General features: G+C 29.6%; 1 protein-coding gene across 1 annotated transcript in view; it reads left to right on the top strand.

The window, feature by feature from the left end:
- Positions 1 to 22,924, top strand: part of LOC148943609 (venom serine protease Bi-VSP-like) — a 102,398-nt gene that overhangs the window by 30,957 nt on the left and 48,517 nt on the right. The gene's annotated exons all lie outside the window — the stretch shown is intronic.

Below are 22,924 nucleotides of genomic sequence, written 5' to 3'. Positions count from 1 at the left end.
TTTTCCGTTCAATTGAAAGCAAGGATTTATGTTAAATAAATAATTGTTATACCTTTTAAAATAGCTTTACGGGGTTTGAGGGACTCTGTCGTGTTATTCCGTGTGATTTTTTTCTTTACATTGTGTTACTTAAAAAAGCGAGGATTTATGTTAAATAAATAATTATTATATTTTTTCCGTTCAATTTAAAGCGAGGATTTCTGTTAAATAAATAATTGTTATAACTTTTAAAATAGCTTTACGGGGTTTGAGGGGCTCTGTCGTTTTATTCCGTGTGATTTTTATTTACATGGTGTTCGTTCAAAAAGCGAGGATTTATGTTAAATATATAATTCTTATATTTTTTTCCCGTTCAATTGAAAGCGAGGATTTCTGTTAAGTAAATAATTGTTATACCTTTTAAAATAGCTTTACGGGGTTTGAGGGACTCTGTCGTTTTATTCCGTGTGATTTTTTTCTTTACATGGTGTTCCTTCAAAAACCGAGGATTTCTGTTAAATAAATAATTCTTATATTTTTTCCGTTCAATTGAAAGCGAGGTTTTCTTTTATATAAATAATTGTTGTACCTTTTATAGTAGCTTTACGGGGTTTGAGGGTCTCTGTCGTTTTAGTCCGTATGATTTTTTTCTTAAAATTGGATTAGTTAAAAAACCGAGTATTTCTGTTAAATAAATAATTCTTATATTTTTTATGTTCAATTGAAAACGAGGATTTCTGTTAAATAAATAATTGTTATACCTTTTAAAATAGCTTTACGGGGTTTGAGGGGCTCTGTCGTTTTATTCCGTGTGATTTTTTCTTTACATGGTGCTCGTTCAAAAGGCGAGGATTTCTGTTAAATAAATAATTCTTATATTTTTTCCGTTCAATTGAAAGCGAGGATTTCTGTTAAATAAATAATTGTTATATCTTTTAAAATAGCTTTACGGGGTTTGAGAGGCTCTGTTGTTTTATTTAGTGTGATTTTTTCTTTACATAGCGTTTGTTCAAAAAGTGAGGATTTCTGTTAAATAATTAATTCTTATGATTTTTCCATCCAATAAAAAGCAAGGATTTTTGTTAAATAAATAATTGTTATACCTTCTAATATATCTTTACTAGGGTTTGAAGGACTCTGTTGTTTTATTCCGTGTGATTTTTTCTTTACATGGTGTTCGTTCATAAAGCGAGGAATTCTGTTAAATAAATAATTGTTATACCTTTTAAAATAGCTTTACGGGGTTTGAGGGACTCTGTCGTTTTATTACGTGTTATTTTTTCTTTACATTGTGTTAGTTAAAAAAGCGAGGATTTATGTTAAATAAATAATTCTTATATTTTTTACGTTAAATTGAAAACGAGGATTTCTGTTAAATAAATAGTTGTTATACCTTTTAAAATAGCTTTACGGGGTTTCAGGGGCTCTGTCGTTTTATTCCGTGTGATTTTTTATTTACATGGTGTTCGTTCAAAAAGCGAGGATTTCTGTTAAATAAATAATTCTTGTATTTTTTTCCGTTCAATTGAAAGCGAGGATTTCTGTTAAATAAATAATTGTTATACCTTTTAAAATAGCTTTACGGGGTTTGAGGGACTCTGTCGTTTTATTCCGTGTGATTTTTTTATTTACATGGTGTTCGTTCAAAAAGCGAGGATTTATGTTAAATAAATAATTATTATATTTTTTACTTTAAATTGAAAGCGAGGATTTATGTTAAATAAATAATTGTTATACCTTTTAAAATAGCTTTACGGGGTTTCAGGGGCTCTGTCGTGTTATTCAGTGTGATTTTTTCTTTACATGGTGTTCGTTCAAAAAGCGAGGATTTCTGTTAAATAAATAATTCTTGTATTTTTTTCTGTTCAATTGAAAGCGAGGATTTCTGTTAAATAAATAATTGTTATACCTTTTAAAATAGCTTTACGGGGTTTGAGGGACTCTGTCGTTTTATTCCGTGTGATTTTTTTATTTACATGGTGTTCCTTAAAAAATCGAGGATTTCTGTTAAATAAATAATTATTATATTTTTTACTTTCAATTGAAAGCGAGGATTTCTGTTAAATAAATAATTGTTATACCTTTTAAAATAGCTTTACGGGGTTTGAGGGGCTCTGTCGTTTTATTCCGTGTGATTTTTTCTTTACTTAGTGTTCATTCAAAAAGCGAGGATTTCTGTTAAATAAATAATTCTTATACCTTTTAAAATAGCTGTACGGGGGGTTTGAGAGACTCTGTGTAAATATTTATCAGGGTTTTATTTTTTCTGTTCAATTATTTTCAGTGTAAGCCAATATAATTACAACATTCTTTTATTCTAACTTAACTTGTAGGAATAGAGTTTCGGTTACTATTGAGCCTTACATGCCTGAAATCATGAATTAGAATGTTTAATTAGCTGTTTGGGTTTTCAGACACAGTTTTTTAGATGTTCATGGGTGTTAGGTTCCCGGAGGGTTTTATGACTTCTCCCTCCAATGAATTCAGATGGTTTTAGGACTCATACCCCTAGCCATAACTCCATTCAACCTTGAGCGAAGATATAGAAGTTTGATGAAGTATTTTTCTACTTAACAACTACATTAATAACTTCCAAGATGATAGGACTGTATGACACAGAATTTATCAGTTACAGAGAGTTCAATGACTCCTCCCCGCAATGAGTTCCAGGGGTCTTAGGACTCCTCCCTACACTGAAGTCAGATGGTTTTAGGACTCATCCACCTAGCCATAACTCCATTCAACCTTGAGTGAAGATATAAAAGTTAGATAAAGCATGTTTCTACTTAACAACTACATTAATAACTACCAAGATGATAGGAGTGTAGGACACTGAATTTATCAGTTTGGAAAAATCTTCTTGCGGTGTTATATTTAAATGTGCATTTTTATTATTGTCTATGGATTTCGGAGAAATTGACTGTTATCATTGGATAGTGAACTATAACATGTTTGAGTATGATAAAAGCTTGTGGAGTACTACATTACGTCATATAAACAGACTGGGATTCTACGATAGAGTAATTACACCACTTAATAATGCTGGTCGGGAACTGAGAAATGTTCAGGAGGAAGTCAGTGAAATTTGCAGCTTTTTAGGGGTTGAAGCGCTCTACGTAAAGGGCAATGTACCTACAGATAAAGTTTTAATTCCAAAGTGTGACCCTAGGATTCCACTTTTCAATCTAGAAGAGTTTAAGTGTCCTAAATTTGAGGGGGGTTATCACCGTCCTGAAGACGAGGTTAGGTTCTTCGCAAAGTGGATACCTAAGAACATACCTGATCGTGATAAATCCCTAAGACATGGTAAAAACTATTCTATATCATGGGACCATCTTTTGTGGATGTTTAAGAGTGAACTCTAAGTACTATTTTTTATGTAAACATTTGTTGTTGTTTTTTTCTCAAAAAAATCTGTTAATACGTTTAAGCAATAAATATCTTTAAGCTTAACCCGTCTTTATTCTTTAGCATAGTTTTTTTGTAAGCAAGTAACAAACTCTTTCCTGAAGTCACCTCTTGGATACACAATGCAGAAACTTCATTTAAGAAACTATGAAAAAATTGTAAGTAAGTAAGTAACAAATTCTTTCTTGAAGTCACCTCTTGGATACACAATACAGAAATTTTCATTAAAGAAATTATGAAAAAAATGTAAGTAAGTAGCAAATTCTTTCTTGAGTTCACCTGCTGGAAAAACAAAGACATTTCGTTCAAGAAATTATGACAAAATTCTAATTAAGTAACAAACTCTTTATTGTTTACATGACTTAGATACACGATGTAGAAATTTAATTCAAGAAATTATGAAAAAATTCTCAGTAAGTAACAATTTCTTTCTTGAAGTCATCTCTTGGATACACAATACGGAAATTTCATTCAAGAAATTATGAAAATATTTGTAAGTAAGTAACAAACTCTTTATTGATTTCGCCTCTTGGATATACAGTACAGATACTTCATTCAAGAAATTATGAAAAAATCGCAAGTAAGTAACTTTTGTTTCTCTTTATCACAAACAATTTTCACTTAGCTACATGATGTAGAAATTTAATTCAAGAAATTATTAAAAAATTCTCAGTAAGTAACAATTTCTTTCTTGAAGTCAACTCTTGGATACACAATACGGAAATTTCATTCAAGAAATTATGAAAAAATTGTAAATAAGTACCAAATTCTTTCTTGAATTCACTTGTTGGATAAACAAAAAGACATTTCGTTCAAGAAATTATGACAAAATTCTAAGTAAGTAACAAACTCTTTATTTTTTTCACGAGTTAGATATACTATGTAGAAATTAAATTCAAGAAATTATGAAAAAAATTCTCAGTAAGTAACAATTTCTTTCTTGAAGTCAACTCTTGGATACACAATACGGAAATTTCATTCAAGAAATTATGAAAATATTTGTAAGTAAGTAACAACCTCTTTATTGATTTCACCTCTTGGATATACAGTACAGATACTTCGTTCAAGAAATTATGAAAAAATTACAAGTAAGTAGCTTTTTTTTCTATTTATCACAAACAATTTTCACTTAGCTACACGATGTAAAAATTTAATTCAAGAAATTATTGAAAAATTCTCAGTAAGTAACAATTTCTTTCTTGAAGTCAACTCTTGGATACGCAATACGGAAATTTCATTCAAGAAATTATGAAAAATTCTCAGTCTAAGTAGCAAATTATTTCTTTAATTCACCTGTTGGATAAACAAAAAAACATTTCGTTCAAGAAATTATGACAAAATTCGAAGTAAGTAACAAACTCTTTATTGTTTTCACGAGTTAGATATACGATGTATAAATTAAATTAAATAAATTATTAAAACATTCTCAGTCTAAGTAGCAAATTCTTTCTTGAATTCACCTGATGGATAAACAAAAAGACATTTCGTTCAAGAAATTATGACAAAATTCTAAGTAAGTAACAAACTCTTTATTGTTTTCACGAGTTAGATATACGATGTAGAAATTAAATTCAAGAAATTATGAAAAAATTCTCAGTATGTAACCATTTATTTCTTGAAGTCAACTCTTGGATACACAATACGGAAATTTCATTCAAGAAATTATGAAAATATTTGTAAGTAAGTAACAAACTCTTTATTGATTTCACCTCTTGGATATACAGTACAGATACTTCATTCAATAAATTATGAAAAAATCGCAAGTAAGTAACTTTTTTTTCTCTTTATCACAAGCAATTTTCACTTAGCTACACGATGTAGAAATATAATTCAAGAAATTATTAAAAAATTCTCAGTAAGTAACAATTTCTTTCTTGAAGTCAACTCTTGGATACACAATGTGGAAATTTCATTCAAGAAATTATAAAAATATTTGTAAGTAAGTAACAAGCTCTTTATTGATTTCACCTCTTGAATATACAGTACAGATACTTCATTCAAGAAACGGGATTAAACACGTTTTGAAACTACCCGCTACTTGCCTACCTGTCCTTGGCGCCTCTCCAAACGAGCGGAGATACTCCACTGGTTCCTCCAAATTGGGAAAAGTGAGCAGTCCGAAAACTCCACGTTTTCAGCCAGAACGGTTTTTTAGACAACACCCATTTTTAAGGGCCAATCAGAGACAACGGAGGTTGCTCAATATACGATAACTTGATTGGTGACTCGTTACACACCACGACAGTGCATACATAGTGAGAGAGACATGCAAAGTCGACATAGCTTTATTTAACTTTTTTTAAGGTTAATTTAAACGAGGTTACGTGCGCACACGTAGGCATGCAAAGGCATGCAAATAGCATGTAGTTTCAAAACATGTTTAATCACGTTTCTTGAATGAAGTATATGTACTGTATATTCAAGAGGTGAAGTCAATAAAGAGGTTGTTACTTAATTAAAAATCTTTTTTTAATTTCTTAAATTAAATTTTCGTATCGTGTATCCAACAGTTGACTTCAATAAAGAAATTGTTACTTACTGAGAATTTTTTAATAATTTCTTGAACTAAATTTTCTACATCTTGTATCCAAGTGTAAATTGTTTTTGATAAAGAGAAAAGAAAAAGTTACTTACTTGCGATTTTTTCATAATTTCTTGAATGAAGTATCTGTACTCTATATCCAAGAGGTGAAATCAATAAAGAGTTTGTTACTTACTTACAAATAATTTCATAGTTTTTTGAATGAAATTTCCGTATTTTGTATCCAAGAGTTGACTTCAAGAAAGAAATGGTTAATTACTGAGAATTTTTTTCATAATTTCTTGAATTTAATTTATACATCGTATATCTAACTCGTGAAAACAATAAAGAGTTTGTTACTTACTTAGAATTTTGTCATAATTTCTTGAACGAAATGTCTTTTTGTTTATCCAACAGGTGAATTCAAGAAATAATTTGCTACTTAGTTAAAGTTTTTTCATAATTTCTTGAATGAAATTTCCGTATTGTGTATCCAAGAGTTGAATTCAAGAAAGAAATTGTTATTTACTGAGAATTTTTTTATAATTTCTTGAATTAAATTTCTACAGCGTGTAGCTAAGTGATAATTGTTTGTGATAAAGAGAGAAAAAAGTTACTTACTTGCGATTTTTTCATAATTTCTTGAATGAAGTATCTGTACTGTATATCCAAGAGGTGAAATCAATAAATAGTTTGTTATTTACTTACAAATATTTTCATAATTTCTTGAAGGAAATTTCCGTGTTGTGTATCCAAGAGTTGACTTCAAGAAAGAAATTGTTACTTACTGAGAATTTTTTCATAATTTCTTGAATTAAATTTCTAAATCATGTAGCTAAATGAAAATTGTTTGTGATAAAGAGAAAAAAAAAGTTACTTACTTGCAATTTTTTCATAATTCCTTGAATGAAGTATCTGTACTGTAAATCCAAGAGGTGAAATCAATAAAGAGTTTGTTATTTGCTTACAAATATTTTCATAATTTCTTGAATTAAATTTCCGTATTATGTATCCAAGAGTTGACTTCAAGAAAGAAATTGTTACTTACTGAGAATTTTTTCATAATTTCTTGAATTAAATTTCTACATCGTGTATCTAAGTCATGTAAACAATAAAGAGTTTGTTACTTACTTAGAATTTTGTCATAATTTCTTGAACGAAATGTCTTTGTTTATCCAGCAGGTGAACTCAAGAAAGAATTTGCTACTTACTTACAATTTTTTCATAATTTCTTTAATGAAATTTCTGTATTGTGTATCCAAGAGGTGACTTCAAGAAAGAATTTGTTACTTACTTACTTACAATTTTTTCATAGTTCATTAAATGAAGTTTCTGCATTGTGTATCCAAGAGGTGACTTCAGGAAACAGTTTGTTACTTGCTTACAATAGAACTATTCTAAAGAATAAAGACGGGTTAAGCTTAAAGATATTTATTGCTTAAATTTTTTAACAGTTTCTTTTTGGAAAAAAAAAACAACAAGTTTTTACATAAAAATAGTAATTAGAGTTCACTCTTAAACATCCACCAACGAAGGTCCCATGATATAGAAGAGATTTTAACATGTCTTATGGATTTATCACGATCAGGTATGTTCTTAGGTATCCACTGTGTGAAGACCCTGACCTCGTCTTCGGGATGGGGATAACCCCCTTCAAACTGATTACATATTAACTCTTCTAGATTGAACAGTGGTATCCAAGGGACGCACTTTTGAATTAAAACTTTATCTGAAGGTACATTGCCTTTTACTTAGAGTGCTTAAATCTCAAAAAAGCTGCAAATGTCCCTGACTTTCTCCTGAAAATCTCTCAGTTCCTGACCAGCATTATTAAGTGGTGTAATCACTCTATCGTAGAATCCCAGTCTGTTTATATGACGTAATGTAGTACTCCACAAGCTTTTATCATACTCAAACATGTTATAGTTCACTATCGAATGATAACAGTCAATTTCTTCGAATTCCATAGACAATAATAAAAATGCACATTCAATTATAACACCACAAGATGATTTTTTTAAACTGATAAATTCTGTGTCATACAGTCCTATCATCTTGGAAGTTATTAATGTAGTGGTTAAGTACAAAAATGCTTCACCAAACTTTTATACCTTGGCTCAAGGCTGAATGGCGTTATGGCTAGATGGATGAGTCCTAAAACCATCTGAATTGATTGTGGGGAGAAGTCATAAAACCCCGGGAAGACCGTGCGGGGGAGGAGTCATTGATCTCTTGGTAACTGATAAATTCTGTGTCATACAGTCCCATCATTTTGGAAGTTATTGATGTAGTTGTTAAGTATAAAAATACTTCATCAAACTTTTATATCTTCGCTCAAGGTTGAATGGAGTTATGGCTAGGGGGATGAGTCCTAAAACCATCTGAATTCATTGGAGGGAGGAGTCATAAAACCCTCCAGGAACCTAACACCCATGAACATCTAAAAAACTATGTCCGAAAACCCAAACAGCTAATTAAATATTCTAATTCATGATTTCAGGCACGTAAGGCTCAATAGTAACCGAAACTCTATTCCTACAAGTTAAGTTAGAATAAAAGAATGATGTAATTATATTGGCTTACACTGAAAATAATTGAACAGAAAAAATAAAACCCTGATAAATATTTACACAGAGTCTCTCAAACCCCCCTTAAAGCTATTTTAAAAGGTATAAGAATTATTTTTTTAACAGAAATCTTCGCTTTTTGAATGAACACTAAGTAAAGAAAAAATCACACGGAATAAAACGATAGAGCCACTCAAACCCCGTAAAGCTATTTTATAAGGTATAACAATTATTTTTTTAACAGAAATCCTCGCTTTCAATTGAACGGAAAAAATATAAGAATTTTTTATTTAACAGAAATCCTTACATTTTGAATAACTGCCAAGTAAAGAAAAATTCAAACAGAAAAAAACGAAAGAAGCCCTCAATCCTAGTCAATAAATTGTATAAGGTAGAACAATTATTTATTTATAATAAATCCTCGCTTACAATTTAAATGAAAAAATATAATAATTATTTATTTATAATAAAGCATCGCTTTTTGAAGGAAAACCATGTAAAGAAAAAATCACACGGAATAAAACGACAGAGTCCCTCAAACCCCGTAAAGCTATATTAAAAGGTATAAAAATTATTTATTTAACATAAATCCTCGATTTCATTTGAACGGAAAAAAATATAAGAATTATTTATTTAACAGAAATCATCGCTTTTTGAACGAACACCATTTAAAGAAAAAATCACACGTAATAAAACGACAGAGCCCCTCAAACCCCGTAAAGCTATTTTAAAAGGTATAACAATTATTTATTTAACAGAAATCCTCGTTTTCAATTGAACGGAAAAAATATAAGAATTATTTACTTAACAGAAATCCTCGCTTTTTGAACGAACAACATGTAAATAAAAAATCACACGGAATAAAACAACAGAGTCCCTCAAACCCCGTAAAGCTATTTTAAACGGTATAACAATTATTTATTTAACAGAAATCCTCGCTTTTTGAACGAACACCATGTAAAGAAAAAATCACACGGAATAAAACAACAGAGTCCATCAAACCCCTTAAAGCTATTTTTAAATTTATAACAATTATTTATTTAACAGAAATCCTCGCTTTAAATTGAACGGAAAAAATATAAGAATTATTTATTTAACAGAAATCCTCGCTTTTTGAACGAACACCATGCAAAGAAAAAATCACACGGAATAAAACTTCAGAGCCCCTCGAACCCCGTAAAGCTATTTTAAAAGCTATAACAATTATTTATTTAACAGAAATCCTCGCTTTCAATTGAACGGAAAAAATATAATAATTATTTATTTAACAGAAATCCCCGCTTTTTGAACGAACACCATGTAAAGAAAAAATCACACGGAATAAAACGACAGAGCCCCTCAAACCCTGTAAAGCTATTTTAAAAGGTATAACAATTATTTATTTAACAGAAATCCTCGCTTTCAATTGAACGGAAAAAATATAAGAATTATTTATTTAACAGAAATCCTCGCTTTTTGAAGGAACACCATGTAAAGAAAAAAATCACACGGAATAAAACGACAGAGTCCCTCAAACCCCGTAAAGCTACATTTAACAGAAATCCTTGTTTTTTGAACGAACACCATGTAAAGAAAATATCACCCGGAATAAAACGACAGAGCCCCTCAAACCCCGTAAAGCTATTTTAAAAGGTATAACAATTATTTATTTAACAGAAATCCTCGCTTTCAATTGAACGGAAAAAATATAAGAATTATTTATTTAACAGAAATCTTCGCTTTTTGAACGAACACCATGTAAAAAAAAAATCACACGGAATAAAACGACAGAGTCCCTCAAACCCCGTCAAGCTATTTTAAAAGCTATAACAATTATTTATTTAACAGAAATCCTCGCTTTCAGTTGAACGGAAAAAATCTAAGAATTATTTATTTAACAGAAATCCTCGCTTTTTGAATGAACACCATGTAAAGAAAAAATCACACTGAATAAAACGACAGAGTCCCTCAAACCCCGTAAAGCTATTTTAAAAGGTATAACAATTATTTATTTAACAGAAATCCTCGCTTTCAATTGAACAGAAAAAAAATATAAGAATTATTTATTTAACAGAAATCCTCAATTTTTGAAAGAACACCATGTAATGAAAAAATCACACGGAATAAAACGACAGAGCCCCTCAAACCCCGTAAAGCTATTTTAAAAGGTATAACAATTATTTATTTAACAGAAATCCTCGATTTCAATTGAACGGAAAAAATATAAGAATTATTTACTTAACAGAAATCCTCGCTTTTTGAACGAACACCATGTAAAGAAAAAATCACAAGGAATAAAGCGACAGAGTCCCTTAAACCCCGTAAAGCTATTTTAAAAAGCATAACAATTATTTATTTAACAGAAATCCTCGCTTTTTGAACGAACACCATATAAAGAAAAAATAACACGAAATGAAACAACAGAGTCCTTCAAACCCCGTAAAGCTAATTTGAAAGGTATAAAAATTATTTATTTAACAGAAATCCTCGCTTTAAATTGAACGGAAAAAATATAAGAATTATTTATTTAACAGAAATCCTCGCTTTTTGAACGAACACCATGTAAAGAAAAAATCACACTGAATAAAACTTCAGAGCCCCTCAAACCCCGTAAAGATATTTTAAAAGCTATATCAATTATTTATTACAGAACTCATCGCTTTCAACTTAACGGAAAAATTATAAGAATTATTTATTTAACAAAAATCCTCGCTTTTTGAAGGAACACCTTGTAAAGAAAATATCACCCGGAATTATACGACAGACTCCCTCAAACACCGTAACGCTATTTTAAAATCAATAACAATTATTCAATTAACAGAAATCCTCGATTTCAATTGAACGGAAAAAATATAAGAATCATTTATTTAACAGAAATCCTCGCTTTTTGAACCAACACCATGTAAATAAAAAATCACACTGAATAAAACGACAGAGCCCCTCAAACCCCGTAAAGCTATTTTAAAAGGTATAACAATTATTTATTTAACAGAAATCCTCGTTTTCAATTGAACGGAAAAAATATAAGAATTATTTATTTAACAGAAATCCTCGATTTTTGAACGAACACCATTTAAAGAAAAAATCACACGGAATAAAACGACAGAGCCCCTCAAACCCCGTAAAGCTATTTTAAACGGTATAACAATTATTTATTTAACAGAAATCCTCGCTTTTTGAACGAACACCATGTAAAGAAAAAATCACACGAAATAAAACAACAGAGTCCTTCAAACCCCGTAAAGCTAATTTGAAAGGTATAACAATTATTTATTTAACAGAAATCCTCGCTTTAAATTGAACGGAAAAAATATAAGAATTATTTATTTAACAGAAATCCTCGCTTTTTGAACGAACACCATGTAAAGAAAAAATCACACGGAATAAAACTTCAGAGCCCCTCAAACCCCGTAAAGCTATTTTAAAAGCTATAACAATTATTTATTACAGAAATCCTCGCTTTCAACTGAACGGAAAAAATATAAGAATTATTTATTTAACAGAAATCCTCGCTTTTTGAACGAACACCATGTAAAGAAAAAATCACACCGAATAAAACGAAAGAGCCCCTCAAACCCTGTAAAGCTATTTTAAAAGGTATAACAATTATTTATTTAACAGAAATCCTCGCTTTCAATTGAACAGAAAAAATATAATAATTATTTATTTAACAGAAATCCTCGCTTTTTGATGTAACACCATTTAAAGAAAAAAATCACACGTAATAAAACGACAGAGTCCCTCAAACCCCGTAAAGCTACTTTAAAATGTATAACAATTATTTATTTAACAGAAATCCTCTCTTTAAATTGAACGGAAAAAATTATAAGAATTATTTATTTAACAGAAATCCTTGCTTTTTGAACGAACACCATTTAAATAAAAAATCACACGTAATAAAACGACAGAGCCCCTCAAACCCCGTAAAGCTATTTTAAACGGTATAACAAATATTATTTAACAGAAATCCTCGCTTTTTGAACGAACACCATGTAAAGAAAAAATCACACTGAATAAAACAACAGAGTCCCTCAAACCCCGTAAAGCAATTTTAAAAGTTATAAAAATTATTCTTTTAAAATAAATCCTCACTTAAAATTTAACGTAAAAAATATCATATTTTTTTATTTAAAAGAAATCCAATCTGTTTGAACTACCAACATTAAATGAAAAAATAACACTCAATAAAACCACAGACACCCTCAAACCCCGTAACGCTATTTTAAAAGTTATAACAATTATTTATTTAACAGAAATCCTCGCTTTCAATTGAACGGAAAAAATATAAAAATCATTTATTTAAGAGAAATCCTCGCTTTTTGAAGGAACATCATGTAAATAAAAAATCAGACGTAATAAAACGACAGAGACCCTCAAACCCCGTAAAGCTATTTTAAAAGTTATAACAATTATTTATTTAACAGAAATCCTCGATTTAAATTGAACGGAAAAAAAATTTAAGAATTATTTATTTAACAGAAATCCTCGCTTTTTTAACGAACACCATGTAAATAAAAAATCACACGCAATAAAACGACAGAGCCCCTCAAACCCCGTAAAGCTATTTTAAAAGGTATAACAATTATTTATTTAACAGAAATCCTCGTTTTCAATTGAACGGAAAAAATATAAGAATTATTTACTTAACAGAAATCCTCGCTTTTTGAACGAACACCATGTAAAGAAAAAATCACACGGAATAAAACGACAGAGTCCCTTAAACCCCGTAAAGATTTCCGAAGAGTTATAACAATTGTTTATTTAACAGAAATCCTCACTTTTTGAACGAACACCAAATAAAGAAAAAATAACACGGACTGACACAACAGAGTCCTCTAAACACCGACAAGCTCTTTTAAAAGTTATAAAAATTTTTTATTTAACAGAAATCATCGCTTTAAATTGAACGGAAAAAATATAAGAATTATTTATTTAACAGAAATCCTCGCTTTTTGAACGAACACCATGTAAAGAAAAAATCAGACGGAATAAAACTTCAGAGCCCCTCGAACCCCGTAAAGCTATTTTAAAATCTATAACAATTATTTATTTAACAGAAATACTCGTTTTAAACTGAATTGAAAAAATATAAGAATTATTTATTTAAGAGAAAGCCTCTCTGTTTTAACAACCACCTTTTAATGAAAAAATCACACGGACTAACAAGACAGCCTCTCTCAAACCCTGTAAAGCTCTTTTAAAAGGTCTAACAATTATTTATTTTACAGAAATCCTCGTTTCAATTGAACGGAAAAAATATAAGAATTATTTATTTAACAGAAATCCTCGCTTTTTGAAGGAACACCATGTAAAGAAAAAATCACACGGAATAAAACGACAGAGTCCCTCAAACCCCGTAAAGCTACTTTAAAAGGTATAACAATTATTTATTTAACAGAAATCCTCGCTTTCAATTGAACGGAAAAAAATATAAGAATTATTTATTTAACATAAATCCTTGCTTTTTTAACGAACACCATTTAAATAAAAAATCACACGGAATAACACGACAGAGCCCCTCAAACCCCGTAAAGCTATTTTAAAAGGTATAACAATTATTTATTTAACAGAAATCCTCGTTTTCAATTGAACGAAAAAAATATAAGAATTATTCATTTAAAAGAAATCCTAGCTTTTTGAACGAACACCATGTAAAGAAAAAATCACACGGAATAAAACGACAGAGTCCCTTAAACCCCATAAATCTATTTAAAACTGTATAGCAATTATTTATTTAACAAAAATCCTCGCTTTTTGAACGATCACCATGTAAAGAAAAAATAACACGGAATGAAACAACAGAGTCCTTCAAACCCCGTATAGGTCTTTTAAAAGGTATAACAATTATTTATTTAAGAGAAATCCTCGCTTTAAATTGAACGTAAAAAATATAATAATTATTTATTTAACAGAAATCCTCGCTTTTTGAACGAACACCATGTAAAGAAAAAATCACACGCAATAAAACGACAGAGCCCCTCAAACCCCGTAAAGCTATTTTAAAAGCTATAACAATTATTTATTTAACAGAAATCCTCGATTTAAATTTAACGGAAAAAATATAATAATTATTTATTTAACATAAATCCTCGCTTTTTGAACGAACACAATTTAAATAAAAAATCACACCAAATAACACGACAGAGCCCCTCAAACCCCGTAAAGCTATTTTAAAAGGTATAAGAATTATTTATTTTATAGAAATCTTCGCTTTCAATTGAACGGAAAAAATATAAGAATTATTTATTTAACTTATATACTCGCTTTTTGAACAAACACTATGTAAAGAAAAATCAAACGGAATAAATTGACAGAGTCCCTCAAACCCCGTAAAGCTATTTGAAAAGGTATAACAATTATTTATTTAACAGAAATCCTCGCTTTCAATTGAACGGAAAAAAATATAAGAATTATCTATTTAACAGAAATCCTCGCTTTTTGAACGAACACCATGTAAAGAAAAAATCACACAGAATAAAACGACAGAGCTCCTCAAACCCCGTAAAGCTATTTTAAAAGGTCTAACAATTATTTATTTAACAGAAATCTTCGTTTTCAATTGAACGTAAAAAATATAAGAATTATTTATTTAACAGAAATCCTCTCTTTTTGAACGAACACCATGTAAAGAAAAAATAACACGGAATAAAACGACAGAGCCCCTCAAACCCCGTAGAGCTATTTTAAAAGGTATAACAATTATTTATTTAACAGAAATCCTCGCTTTCAATTGAACGGAAAAAATATAAGAATTATTTATTTATCAGAAATCCTCGCTTTTTGAACGAACACCATGTAAAGAAAAAAATCACACGGAATAAAACGACAGAGTCCCTCAAACCCCGTAAAGCTATTTTAAAAGGTATAACAATTATTTATTTAACAGAAATCCTCGCTTTCAATTGAACGTAAAAAAATATAATAATTATTTATTTAACATAAATCCTTGCTTTTTGAACTAACACAATTTAAAGAAAAAATCACACGTAATAAAACGACAGAGCCCCTCAAACCCCGTAAAGCTATTTTAAACGGTATAACAAATATTATTTAACAGAAATCCTTGCTTTTTGAAAGAACACCACGTAAAGAAAAAATCACATGGAATAAAACAACAGAGTCCTTCAAACCCCGTAAATCTATTTTAAAATGTATAACAATTATTTATTTAACAGAAATCCTCGCTTTCAATTGAACTGAAAAAAAATAAAAGAAATATTTATTTAACATAAATCCTCTATTATTTAACGAACACAATGTAAACAAAGAATCACACGGAATAAAACAACAGAGCCCCTCAAACCCCGTAAAGCTATTTTAAAAGGTATAACAATTATTTATTTAACAGAAATCCTCGTTTTCAATTGAACGGAAAAAATATAAGAATTATTTACTTAACAGAAATCCTCGATTTTTGAACGAACACCATGTAAAGAAAAAATCACACGGAATAAAACGACAGAGACCCTCAAACCCCGTAAAGCTATTTTAAACAGTATAACAATTATTTATTTAACATAAATCCTCGCTTTTTGAACGAACACCATGTAAAGAAAAAATCACACGGAATAAAACAACAGAGTCCTTCAAACCCCGTAAAGCTATTTTAAAAGTTATAACAATTATTTATTTAACAGAAATCCTCGCTTTAAATTGAACGGAAAAAATATAAGAATTATTTATTTAACAGAAATCCTCGCTTTTTGAACGAACACCATGTAAAGAAAAAATCACACGGAATAAAACTTCAGAGCCCCTCAAACCCCGTAAAGCTATTTTAAAAGCTATAACAATTATTTATTTAACAGAAATCCTCGCTTTAAATTGAACGTAAAAAATATAATAATTATTTATTTAACAGAAATCCCCGCTTTTTCAACGAACACCATGTAAAGAAAAAATCACACGGAATAAAACGACAGAGCCCCTCAAACCCTGTAAAGCTATTTTAAAAGGTATAACAATTATTTATTTAACAGAAATCCTCGCTTTCAATTGAACGGAAAAAATATAAGAATTATTTATTTAACAGAAATCCTCGCTTTTTGAAGGAACACCATGTAAAGAAAAAATCACACGTAATAAAACGACAGAGCCCCTCAAACCCCGTAAATCTATTTTAAAAGGTATAACAATTATTTATTTAACAGAAATCCATGCTTTTTGAAAGAACACCATGTAAAGAAAAAATCACAATGAATATAACAACAGAGTCTTCGAAACCCTCTAAAGCTATTTTAAATGATATAAAAATTTTTTATCTAAGAGAAATCCTCGCTTTCGATTTAGCAGAAAAAATATCTTAATTATCTATTTAACAGAAATCTTCGATTTTTGAACTAACACCTTTTAAAGAAAAAATCACACGGAATAAAACGACAGAGCCCCTCAAACCCCGTAAATCTATTTTAAAAGGTATAACAATTATATTATTTAACAGAAATCCTCGCTTTCAATTGAACGGAAAAAATATAAGAATTATTTATTTAACAGAAATCCTCGCTTTTTGAACCAACACCATGTAAATAAAAAATCACACTGAATTACACGACAGAGCCCCTCAAACCCCGTCAAGCTATTTTAAAAGGTATAACAATTATTAATTTAACAGAAATCCTCGCTTTCAATTGAACGGAAAAAAATATAAAAATTATTTATTTAACAGAAATCCTCGCTTTTTGAACGAACACCATGTAAAAAAAAAATCACACGGAATAAAACGACAGAGCCCCTCAGACCCCGTAAAGCTATTTTAAAAGGTATAAAAATTATTTATTTAACAGAAATCCTCGTTTTCAATTGAACGGAAAAAATATAAGAATTATTTATTTAACAGAAATCCTCGGTTCTTGAACGAACACCATTTAAAGAAAAAATCACACGGAATAAAACGACAGAGCCCCTCAAACCCCGTAAAGCTATTTTAAACGGCATAACAATTATTTATTTAACAGAAATCCTCGCTTTTTGAACGAACACCATATAAAGAAAAAATCACACGGAATAAAACAACAGAGTCCTTCAAACCCCGTAAAGCTAATTTGAAAGGTATAACAATTATTTATTTAACAGAAATCCTCGCTTTAAATTGAACGGAAAAAATATAAGAATTATTTATTTAACAGAAATCCTCGCTTTTTGAACGAACACCATGTAAAGAAAAAATCACACGGAATAAAACTTCAGAGCCCCTCGAACCCCGTAAAGCTATTTTAAAAGCTATAACAATTACTTATTACAGAAATCCTCGCTTTCAACTGAACGGAAAAAATATAAGAATTATTTATTTAACAGAAATCCTCGCTTTTTGAACGAACACCATGTAAAGAAAAAATCACTCTGAATAAAACGACAGCGCCCCTCAAACCCTGTAAAGCTATTTTAAAAGGTATAACAATTATTTATTTAACAGAAATCCTTGCTATCAATTGAACGGAAAAAATATAATAATTATTTATTTAACATAAATCCTCGCTTTTTGAAGGAACACCATGTAAAGAAAAAAATCACACGGAATAAAACGACAGAGACCCTCAAACCCCGTAAGGCTATTTTAAAAGGTATAACAATTATTTATTTAACAGAAATCCTCGATTTAAATTTAAAGTAAAAAATATAAGAATTATTTATTTATCAGAAATCCTCGCTTTTTGAAGGAACCCCATGTAAAGAAAAAAATCACACGGAATAAAATGACAGAGTCCCTCAAACCTCGTAAAGCTACTTTAAAAGGTACAACAATTATTTATTTAAAAGAAATCCTCGATTTAAATTGAACGGAAAAAAATATAAGAATTATTTATTTAACATAAATCCTTGATTTTTGAACGAACACCATGTAAAGAAAAAATCACACGTAATAAAACGACAGAGCCCCTCAAACCCCGTAAAGCTATTTTAAACGGTATAACAAATATTATTTAACAGAAATCCTTGCTTTTTGAACGAACACCACGTAAAGAAAAAATCACACGGAATAAAACAACAGAGTCCTTCAAACCCCGTAAAGCTACTTTAAAAGGTATAACAATTATTTACTTAACAGAAATCCTCACTTTCAATTGAACGGAAAAAAATATAAGAATTATATATTTAACAGAAATCCTCGCTTTTTAAACGAACACCATGTAAAGAAAAATCACACGGAATAAAACAACGGAGTCCCTCAAACCCTGTAAAGCTATTTTAAAAGGTATAACAATTATTTATTTAACAGAAATCCTCGTTTTCAATTGAACGGAAAAAATATAAGAATTATTTACTTAACAGAAATCCTCGATTTTTGAACGAACACCATGTAAAGAAAAAATCACACGGAATAAAACAACAGAGCCCCTCAAACTCCGTAAGGCTATTTTAAAAGGTATAACAATTATTTATTTAACAGAAATCCTCGCCTTTTGACCGAACATCATGTAAAGAAAAAATAAAACTGAATAAAACAAAAGAGTCACTAAAACCCTGTAATGCTATTTTAAAAGGTCTAACAATTAATTATTTAACAAAAATCCTCGCTTTAAATTGAACGGAAAAAATATCAGAATTATTTAATTAACAGAAATCCTCGCTTTTTGAACGAACACCATGTAAAGAAAAAATCACACGGAATAAAACTTCAGAGCCCCTCGAACCCCGTAAAGCTATTTTAAAAGGTATAACAATTATTTATTTAACAGAAATCCTCGCTTTCAATTGAACGGAAAAAATATAATAATTATTTATTTAACAGAAATCCTCGCTTTTTGAACGAACACAATGTAAAGAAAAAATCACACGTAATAAAACGACAGAGCCCCTCAAACCCTGTAAAGCTATTTTAAAAGGTATAACAATTATTTATTTAACAGAAATCCTCGCTTTCAATTGAACAGAAAAAATATAAGAATTATTTATTTAACAGAAATCCTCGCTTTTTGAAGGAACACCATGTAAAGAAAAAATCACACGGAATAAAACGACAGAGCCCCTCAAACCCCGTAAAGCTATTTTAAACGGTATAACAATTATTTATTTATCAGAAATCCTCGCTTTTTGAACGAACACCATGTAAAGAAAAAATCACACGGAATAAAACAACAGAGTCCCTCAAACCCCGTAAAGCTATTTTAAAAGGTATAACAATTATTTATTTAACAGAAATCCTCGCTTTCAATTGAACGAAAAAAATATAAGATTTATTTATTTAACAGAAATCCTCGCTTTTTGAACGAACACCATGTAAATAAAAAATCACACGTAATAACACGACAGAGACCCTCAAACCCCGTAAAGCTATTTTAAAAGGTATAAAAATTATTGGTTTAATAGAAATCCACTATTTCAATTTAACTGAAAAAATTAAATAATTATTTATTTAAAAGAAATCCAATCTTGTTTTATTAAAACTATCGAATGAAAAAAACAAGCTTACTAACACGACAGAGCTCCTCAAAACTATTAAAGCTATTTTAAAAGGTATAACAATTATATTTAACAGACCTCATCGCTTTCAATTGAAAAGAAAAAAAATATAAGAATTATTTATTTAACAGAAATCTTTGCTTTTTGAACGAACACAATGTAAAGAAAAAATCACAAGGAATAAAACGACAGAGCCCCTCAGACCCCGTAAAGCTATTTTAAAAGGTATAACAATTATTTATTTAACAGAAATCCTCGTTTTCAATTGAACGGAAAAAATATAAGAATTATTTACTTAACAGAAATCCTCGCTTTTTGAAAGAACACCATGTAAAGAAAAAATCACACGGAATAAAACGACAGAGCCCCTCAAACCCCGTAAAGCTATTTTAAACAGTATAACAATTATTTATTTAACAGAAATCCTCGCTTTTTGAACAAACACCATGTAAAGAAAAAATCACACGAAATAAAACAACAGAGTCCTTCAAACCCCGTAAAGCTAATTTGAAAGGTATAACAATTATTTATTTAACAGAAATCCTCGCTTTAAATTGAACGGAAAAAATATAAGAATTATTTATTTAACAGAAATCCTCGCTTTTTGAACGAACACCATGTAAAGAAAAAATCACACGGAATAAAACTTCAGAGCCCCTCGAACCCCGTAAAGCTATTTTAAAAGCTATAACAATTATTTATTTAACAGAAATCCTCGCTTTCAATTGAACGGAAAAAATATAATAATTATTTATTTAACAGAAATCCCCGCTTTTTCAACGAACACCATGTAAAGAAAAAATCACACGGAATAAAACGAAAGAGCCCCTCAAACCCTGTAAAGCTATTTTAAAAGGTATAACAATTATTTATTTAACAGAAATCCTCGCTTTCAATTGAACGGAAAAAATATAAGAATTATTTATTTAACAGAACGCCTAGCTTTTTTAAGTAACACCATGTAAATAAAAAAATCACACGTAATAAAACGACAGAGTCCCTCAAACCCCGTAAAGCTACTTTAAAAGGTATAACAATTATTTATTTAACAGAAATCCTCGCTTTCAATTGAACGGAAAAAAATATAAGAATTATTTATTTAACAGAAATCCTTGATTTTTGAACTAACACCATTTAAATAAAAAATCACACGGAATAAAACGACAGAGCCCCTCAAACCCCGTAAAGCTATTTTAAACTGTATAACAAATATTATTTAACAGAAATCCTTGCTTTTTGAACGAACACCATGTAAAGAAAAAATCACACGGAATAAAACAACAGAGTCCTTCAAACCCCGTAAAGCTATTTTAAAAGGAATAACAATTATTTATTTAACAGAAATCCTCGCTTTTTGAACGAACACCATGTAATGAAAAAATCACACTGAATAAAACGACAGAGACCCTCAAACCCCGTAACGCTATTTTAAAAGCTATAACAATTATTTATTTAACAGAAATCCTCGCTTTCAATTGAACGGTAAAAATATAAGAATTATTTATTTAACAGAACTCCTCGCTTTTTGAACGAATACTACGTAAAGAAAAAATCACACGGAATAAAACGACAGAGCCCCTCAAACCCCATAAAGCTATTTTAAAAGGTATAACAATTATTTATTTAACAGAAATCATTGTTTTCAATTGAACGGAAAAAATATAAGTATTATTTATTTAACAGAAATCCTCGCTTTTTGAACGAACACCATGTAAAGAAAAAATCACACGGAATAAAACGACAGAGCCCCTCAAACCCCGTAAAGCTATTTTAAACAGTATAAAAATTATTTATTTAACAGAAATCCTCGCTTTTTGAACGAACACCATATAAAGAAAAAATCACACGAAATAAAACAACAGAGTCCTTCAAACCCCGTAAAGCTAATTTAAAAGGTATAACAATTATTTATTTAACAGAAATCCTCGCTTTAAATTGAACGGAAAAAATATAAGAATTATTTATTTAACAGAAATCCTCGCTTTTTGAACGAACACCATGCAAAGAAAAAATCACACAGAATAAAACTTCAGAGCCCCTCGAACCCCGTAAAGCTATTTTAAAAGCTATAACAATTATTTATTTAACAGAAATCCCCGCTTTCAATTGAACGGAAAAAATATAAGAATTATTTATTTAACAGATATCCTCGCTTTTTGAACGAACACCATGTAAAGAAAAAATCATGTTTTCAATTGAACGGAAAAAATATAAGAATTATTTACTTAACAGAAATCCTCGCTTTTTGAACGAACACCATGTAAAGAAAAAATCACACGGAATAAAACGACAGAGCCCCTCAAACCCCGTAAAGCTATTTTAAACTTTATAACAATTATTTATTTAACAGAAATCCTCGCTTTTTGAACGAACACCATGTAAAGAAAAAATCACACGGAATAAAACAACAGAGTCCTTTAAACCCCGTAAAGCTATTTTGAAAGGTATAACAATTATTTATTTAACAGAAATCCTCGCTTTAAATTGAACGGAAAAAATATAAGAATTATTTATTTAACAGAAATCCTCGCTTTTTGAACGAACACCATGTAAAGAAAAAATCAGACGGAATAAAACTTCAGAGCCCCTCGAACCCCGTAAAGCTATTTAAAAAGGTATAACAATTATTTATTTAACAGAATTCCTTGTTTCCAATTTAACTTAAAAAATATAAGAATTATTTATTTAACAGAAATCCCCGATTTTTCAACGAACACCATGTAAAGAAAAAATCACACGGAATAAAACGACAGAGCCCCTCAAACACTGTAAAGCTATTTTAAAAGGTATAACAATTATTTATTTAACAGAAATCCTCGCTTTCAATTGAACGGAAAAAATATAAGAATTATTTATTTATCAGAAAGCCTCGCTTTTTGAACGAACACCATGTAAATAAAAAAATCACACGTAATAACACGACAGAGTCCCTCAAACCCCGTAAAGCTATTTTAAAATGTATAACAATTATTTATTTAACATAATTCCTCGCTTTCAATTGAACGGAAAAAAAAATATAATAATTATTTATTTAACAGAAATCCTTGCTTTTTGAACGAAAACCATGTAA

This window comes from Artemia sp. Qi Xiang Cuo, chromosome 15 (genome assembly GCF_049724085.1).
Source record: "Artemia sp. Qi Xiang Cuo chromosome 15, ASM4972408v1, whole genome shotgun sequence".
Taxonomy (NCBI): Eukaryota; Metazoa; Arthropoda; class Branchiopoda; order Anostraca; family Artemiidae; genus Artemia; species Artemia sp. Qi Xiang Cuo.
The sequence above is the reverse complement of the archived record's forward strand: the minus strand, read 5'-3'. Positions and strand labels throughout refer to the sequence as shown.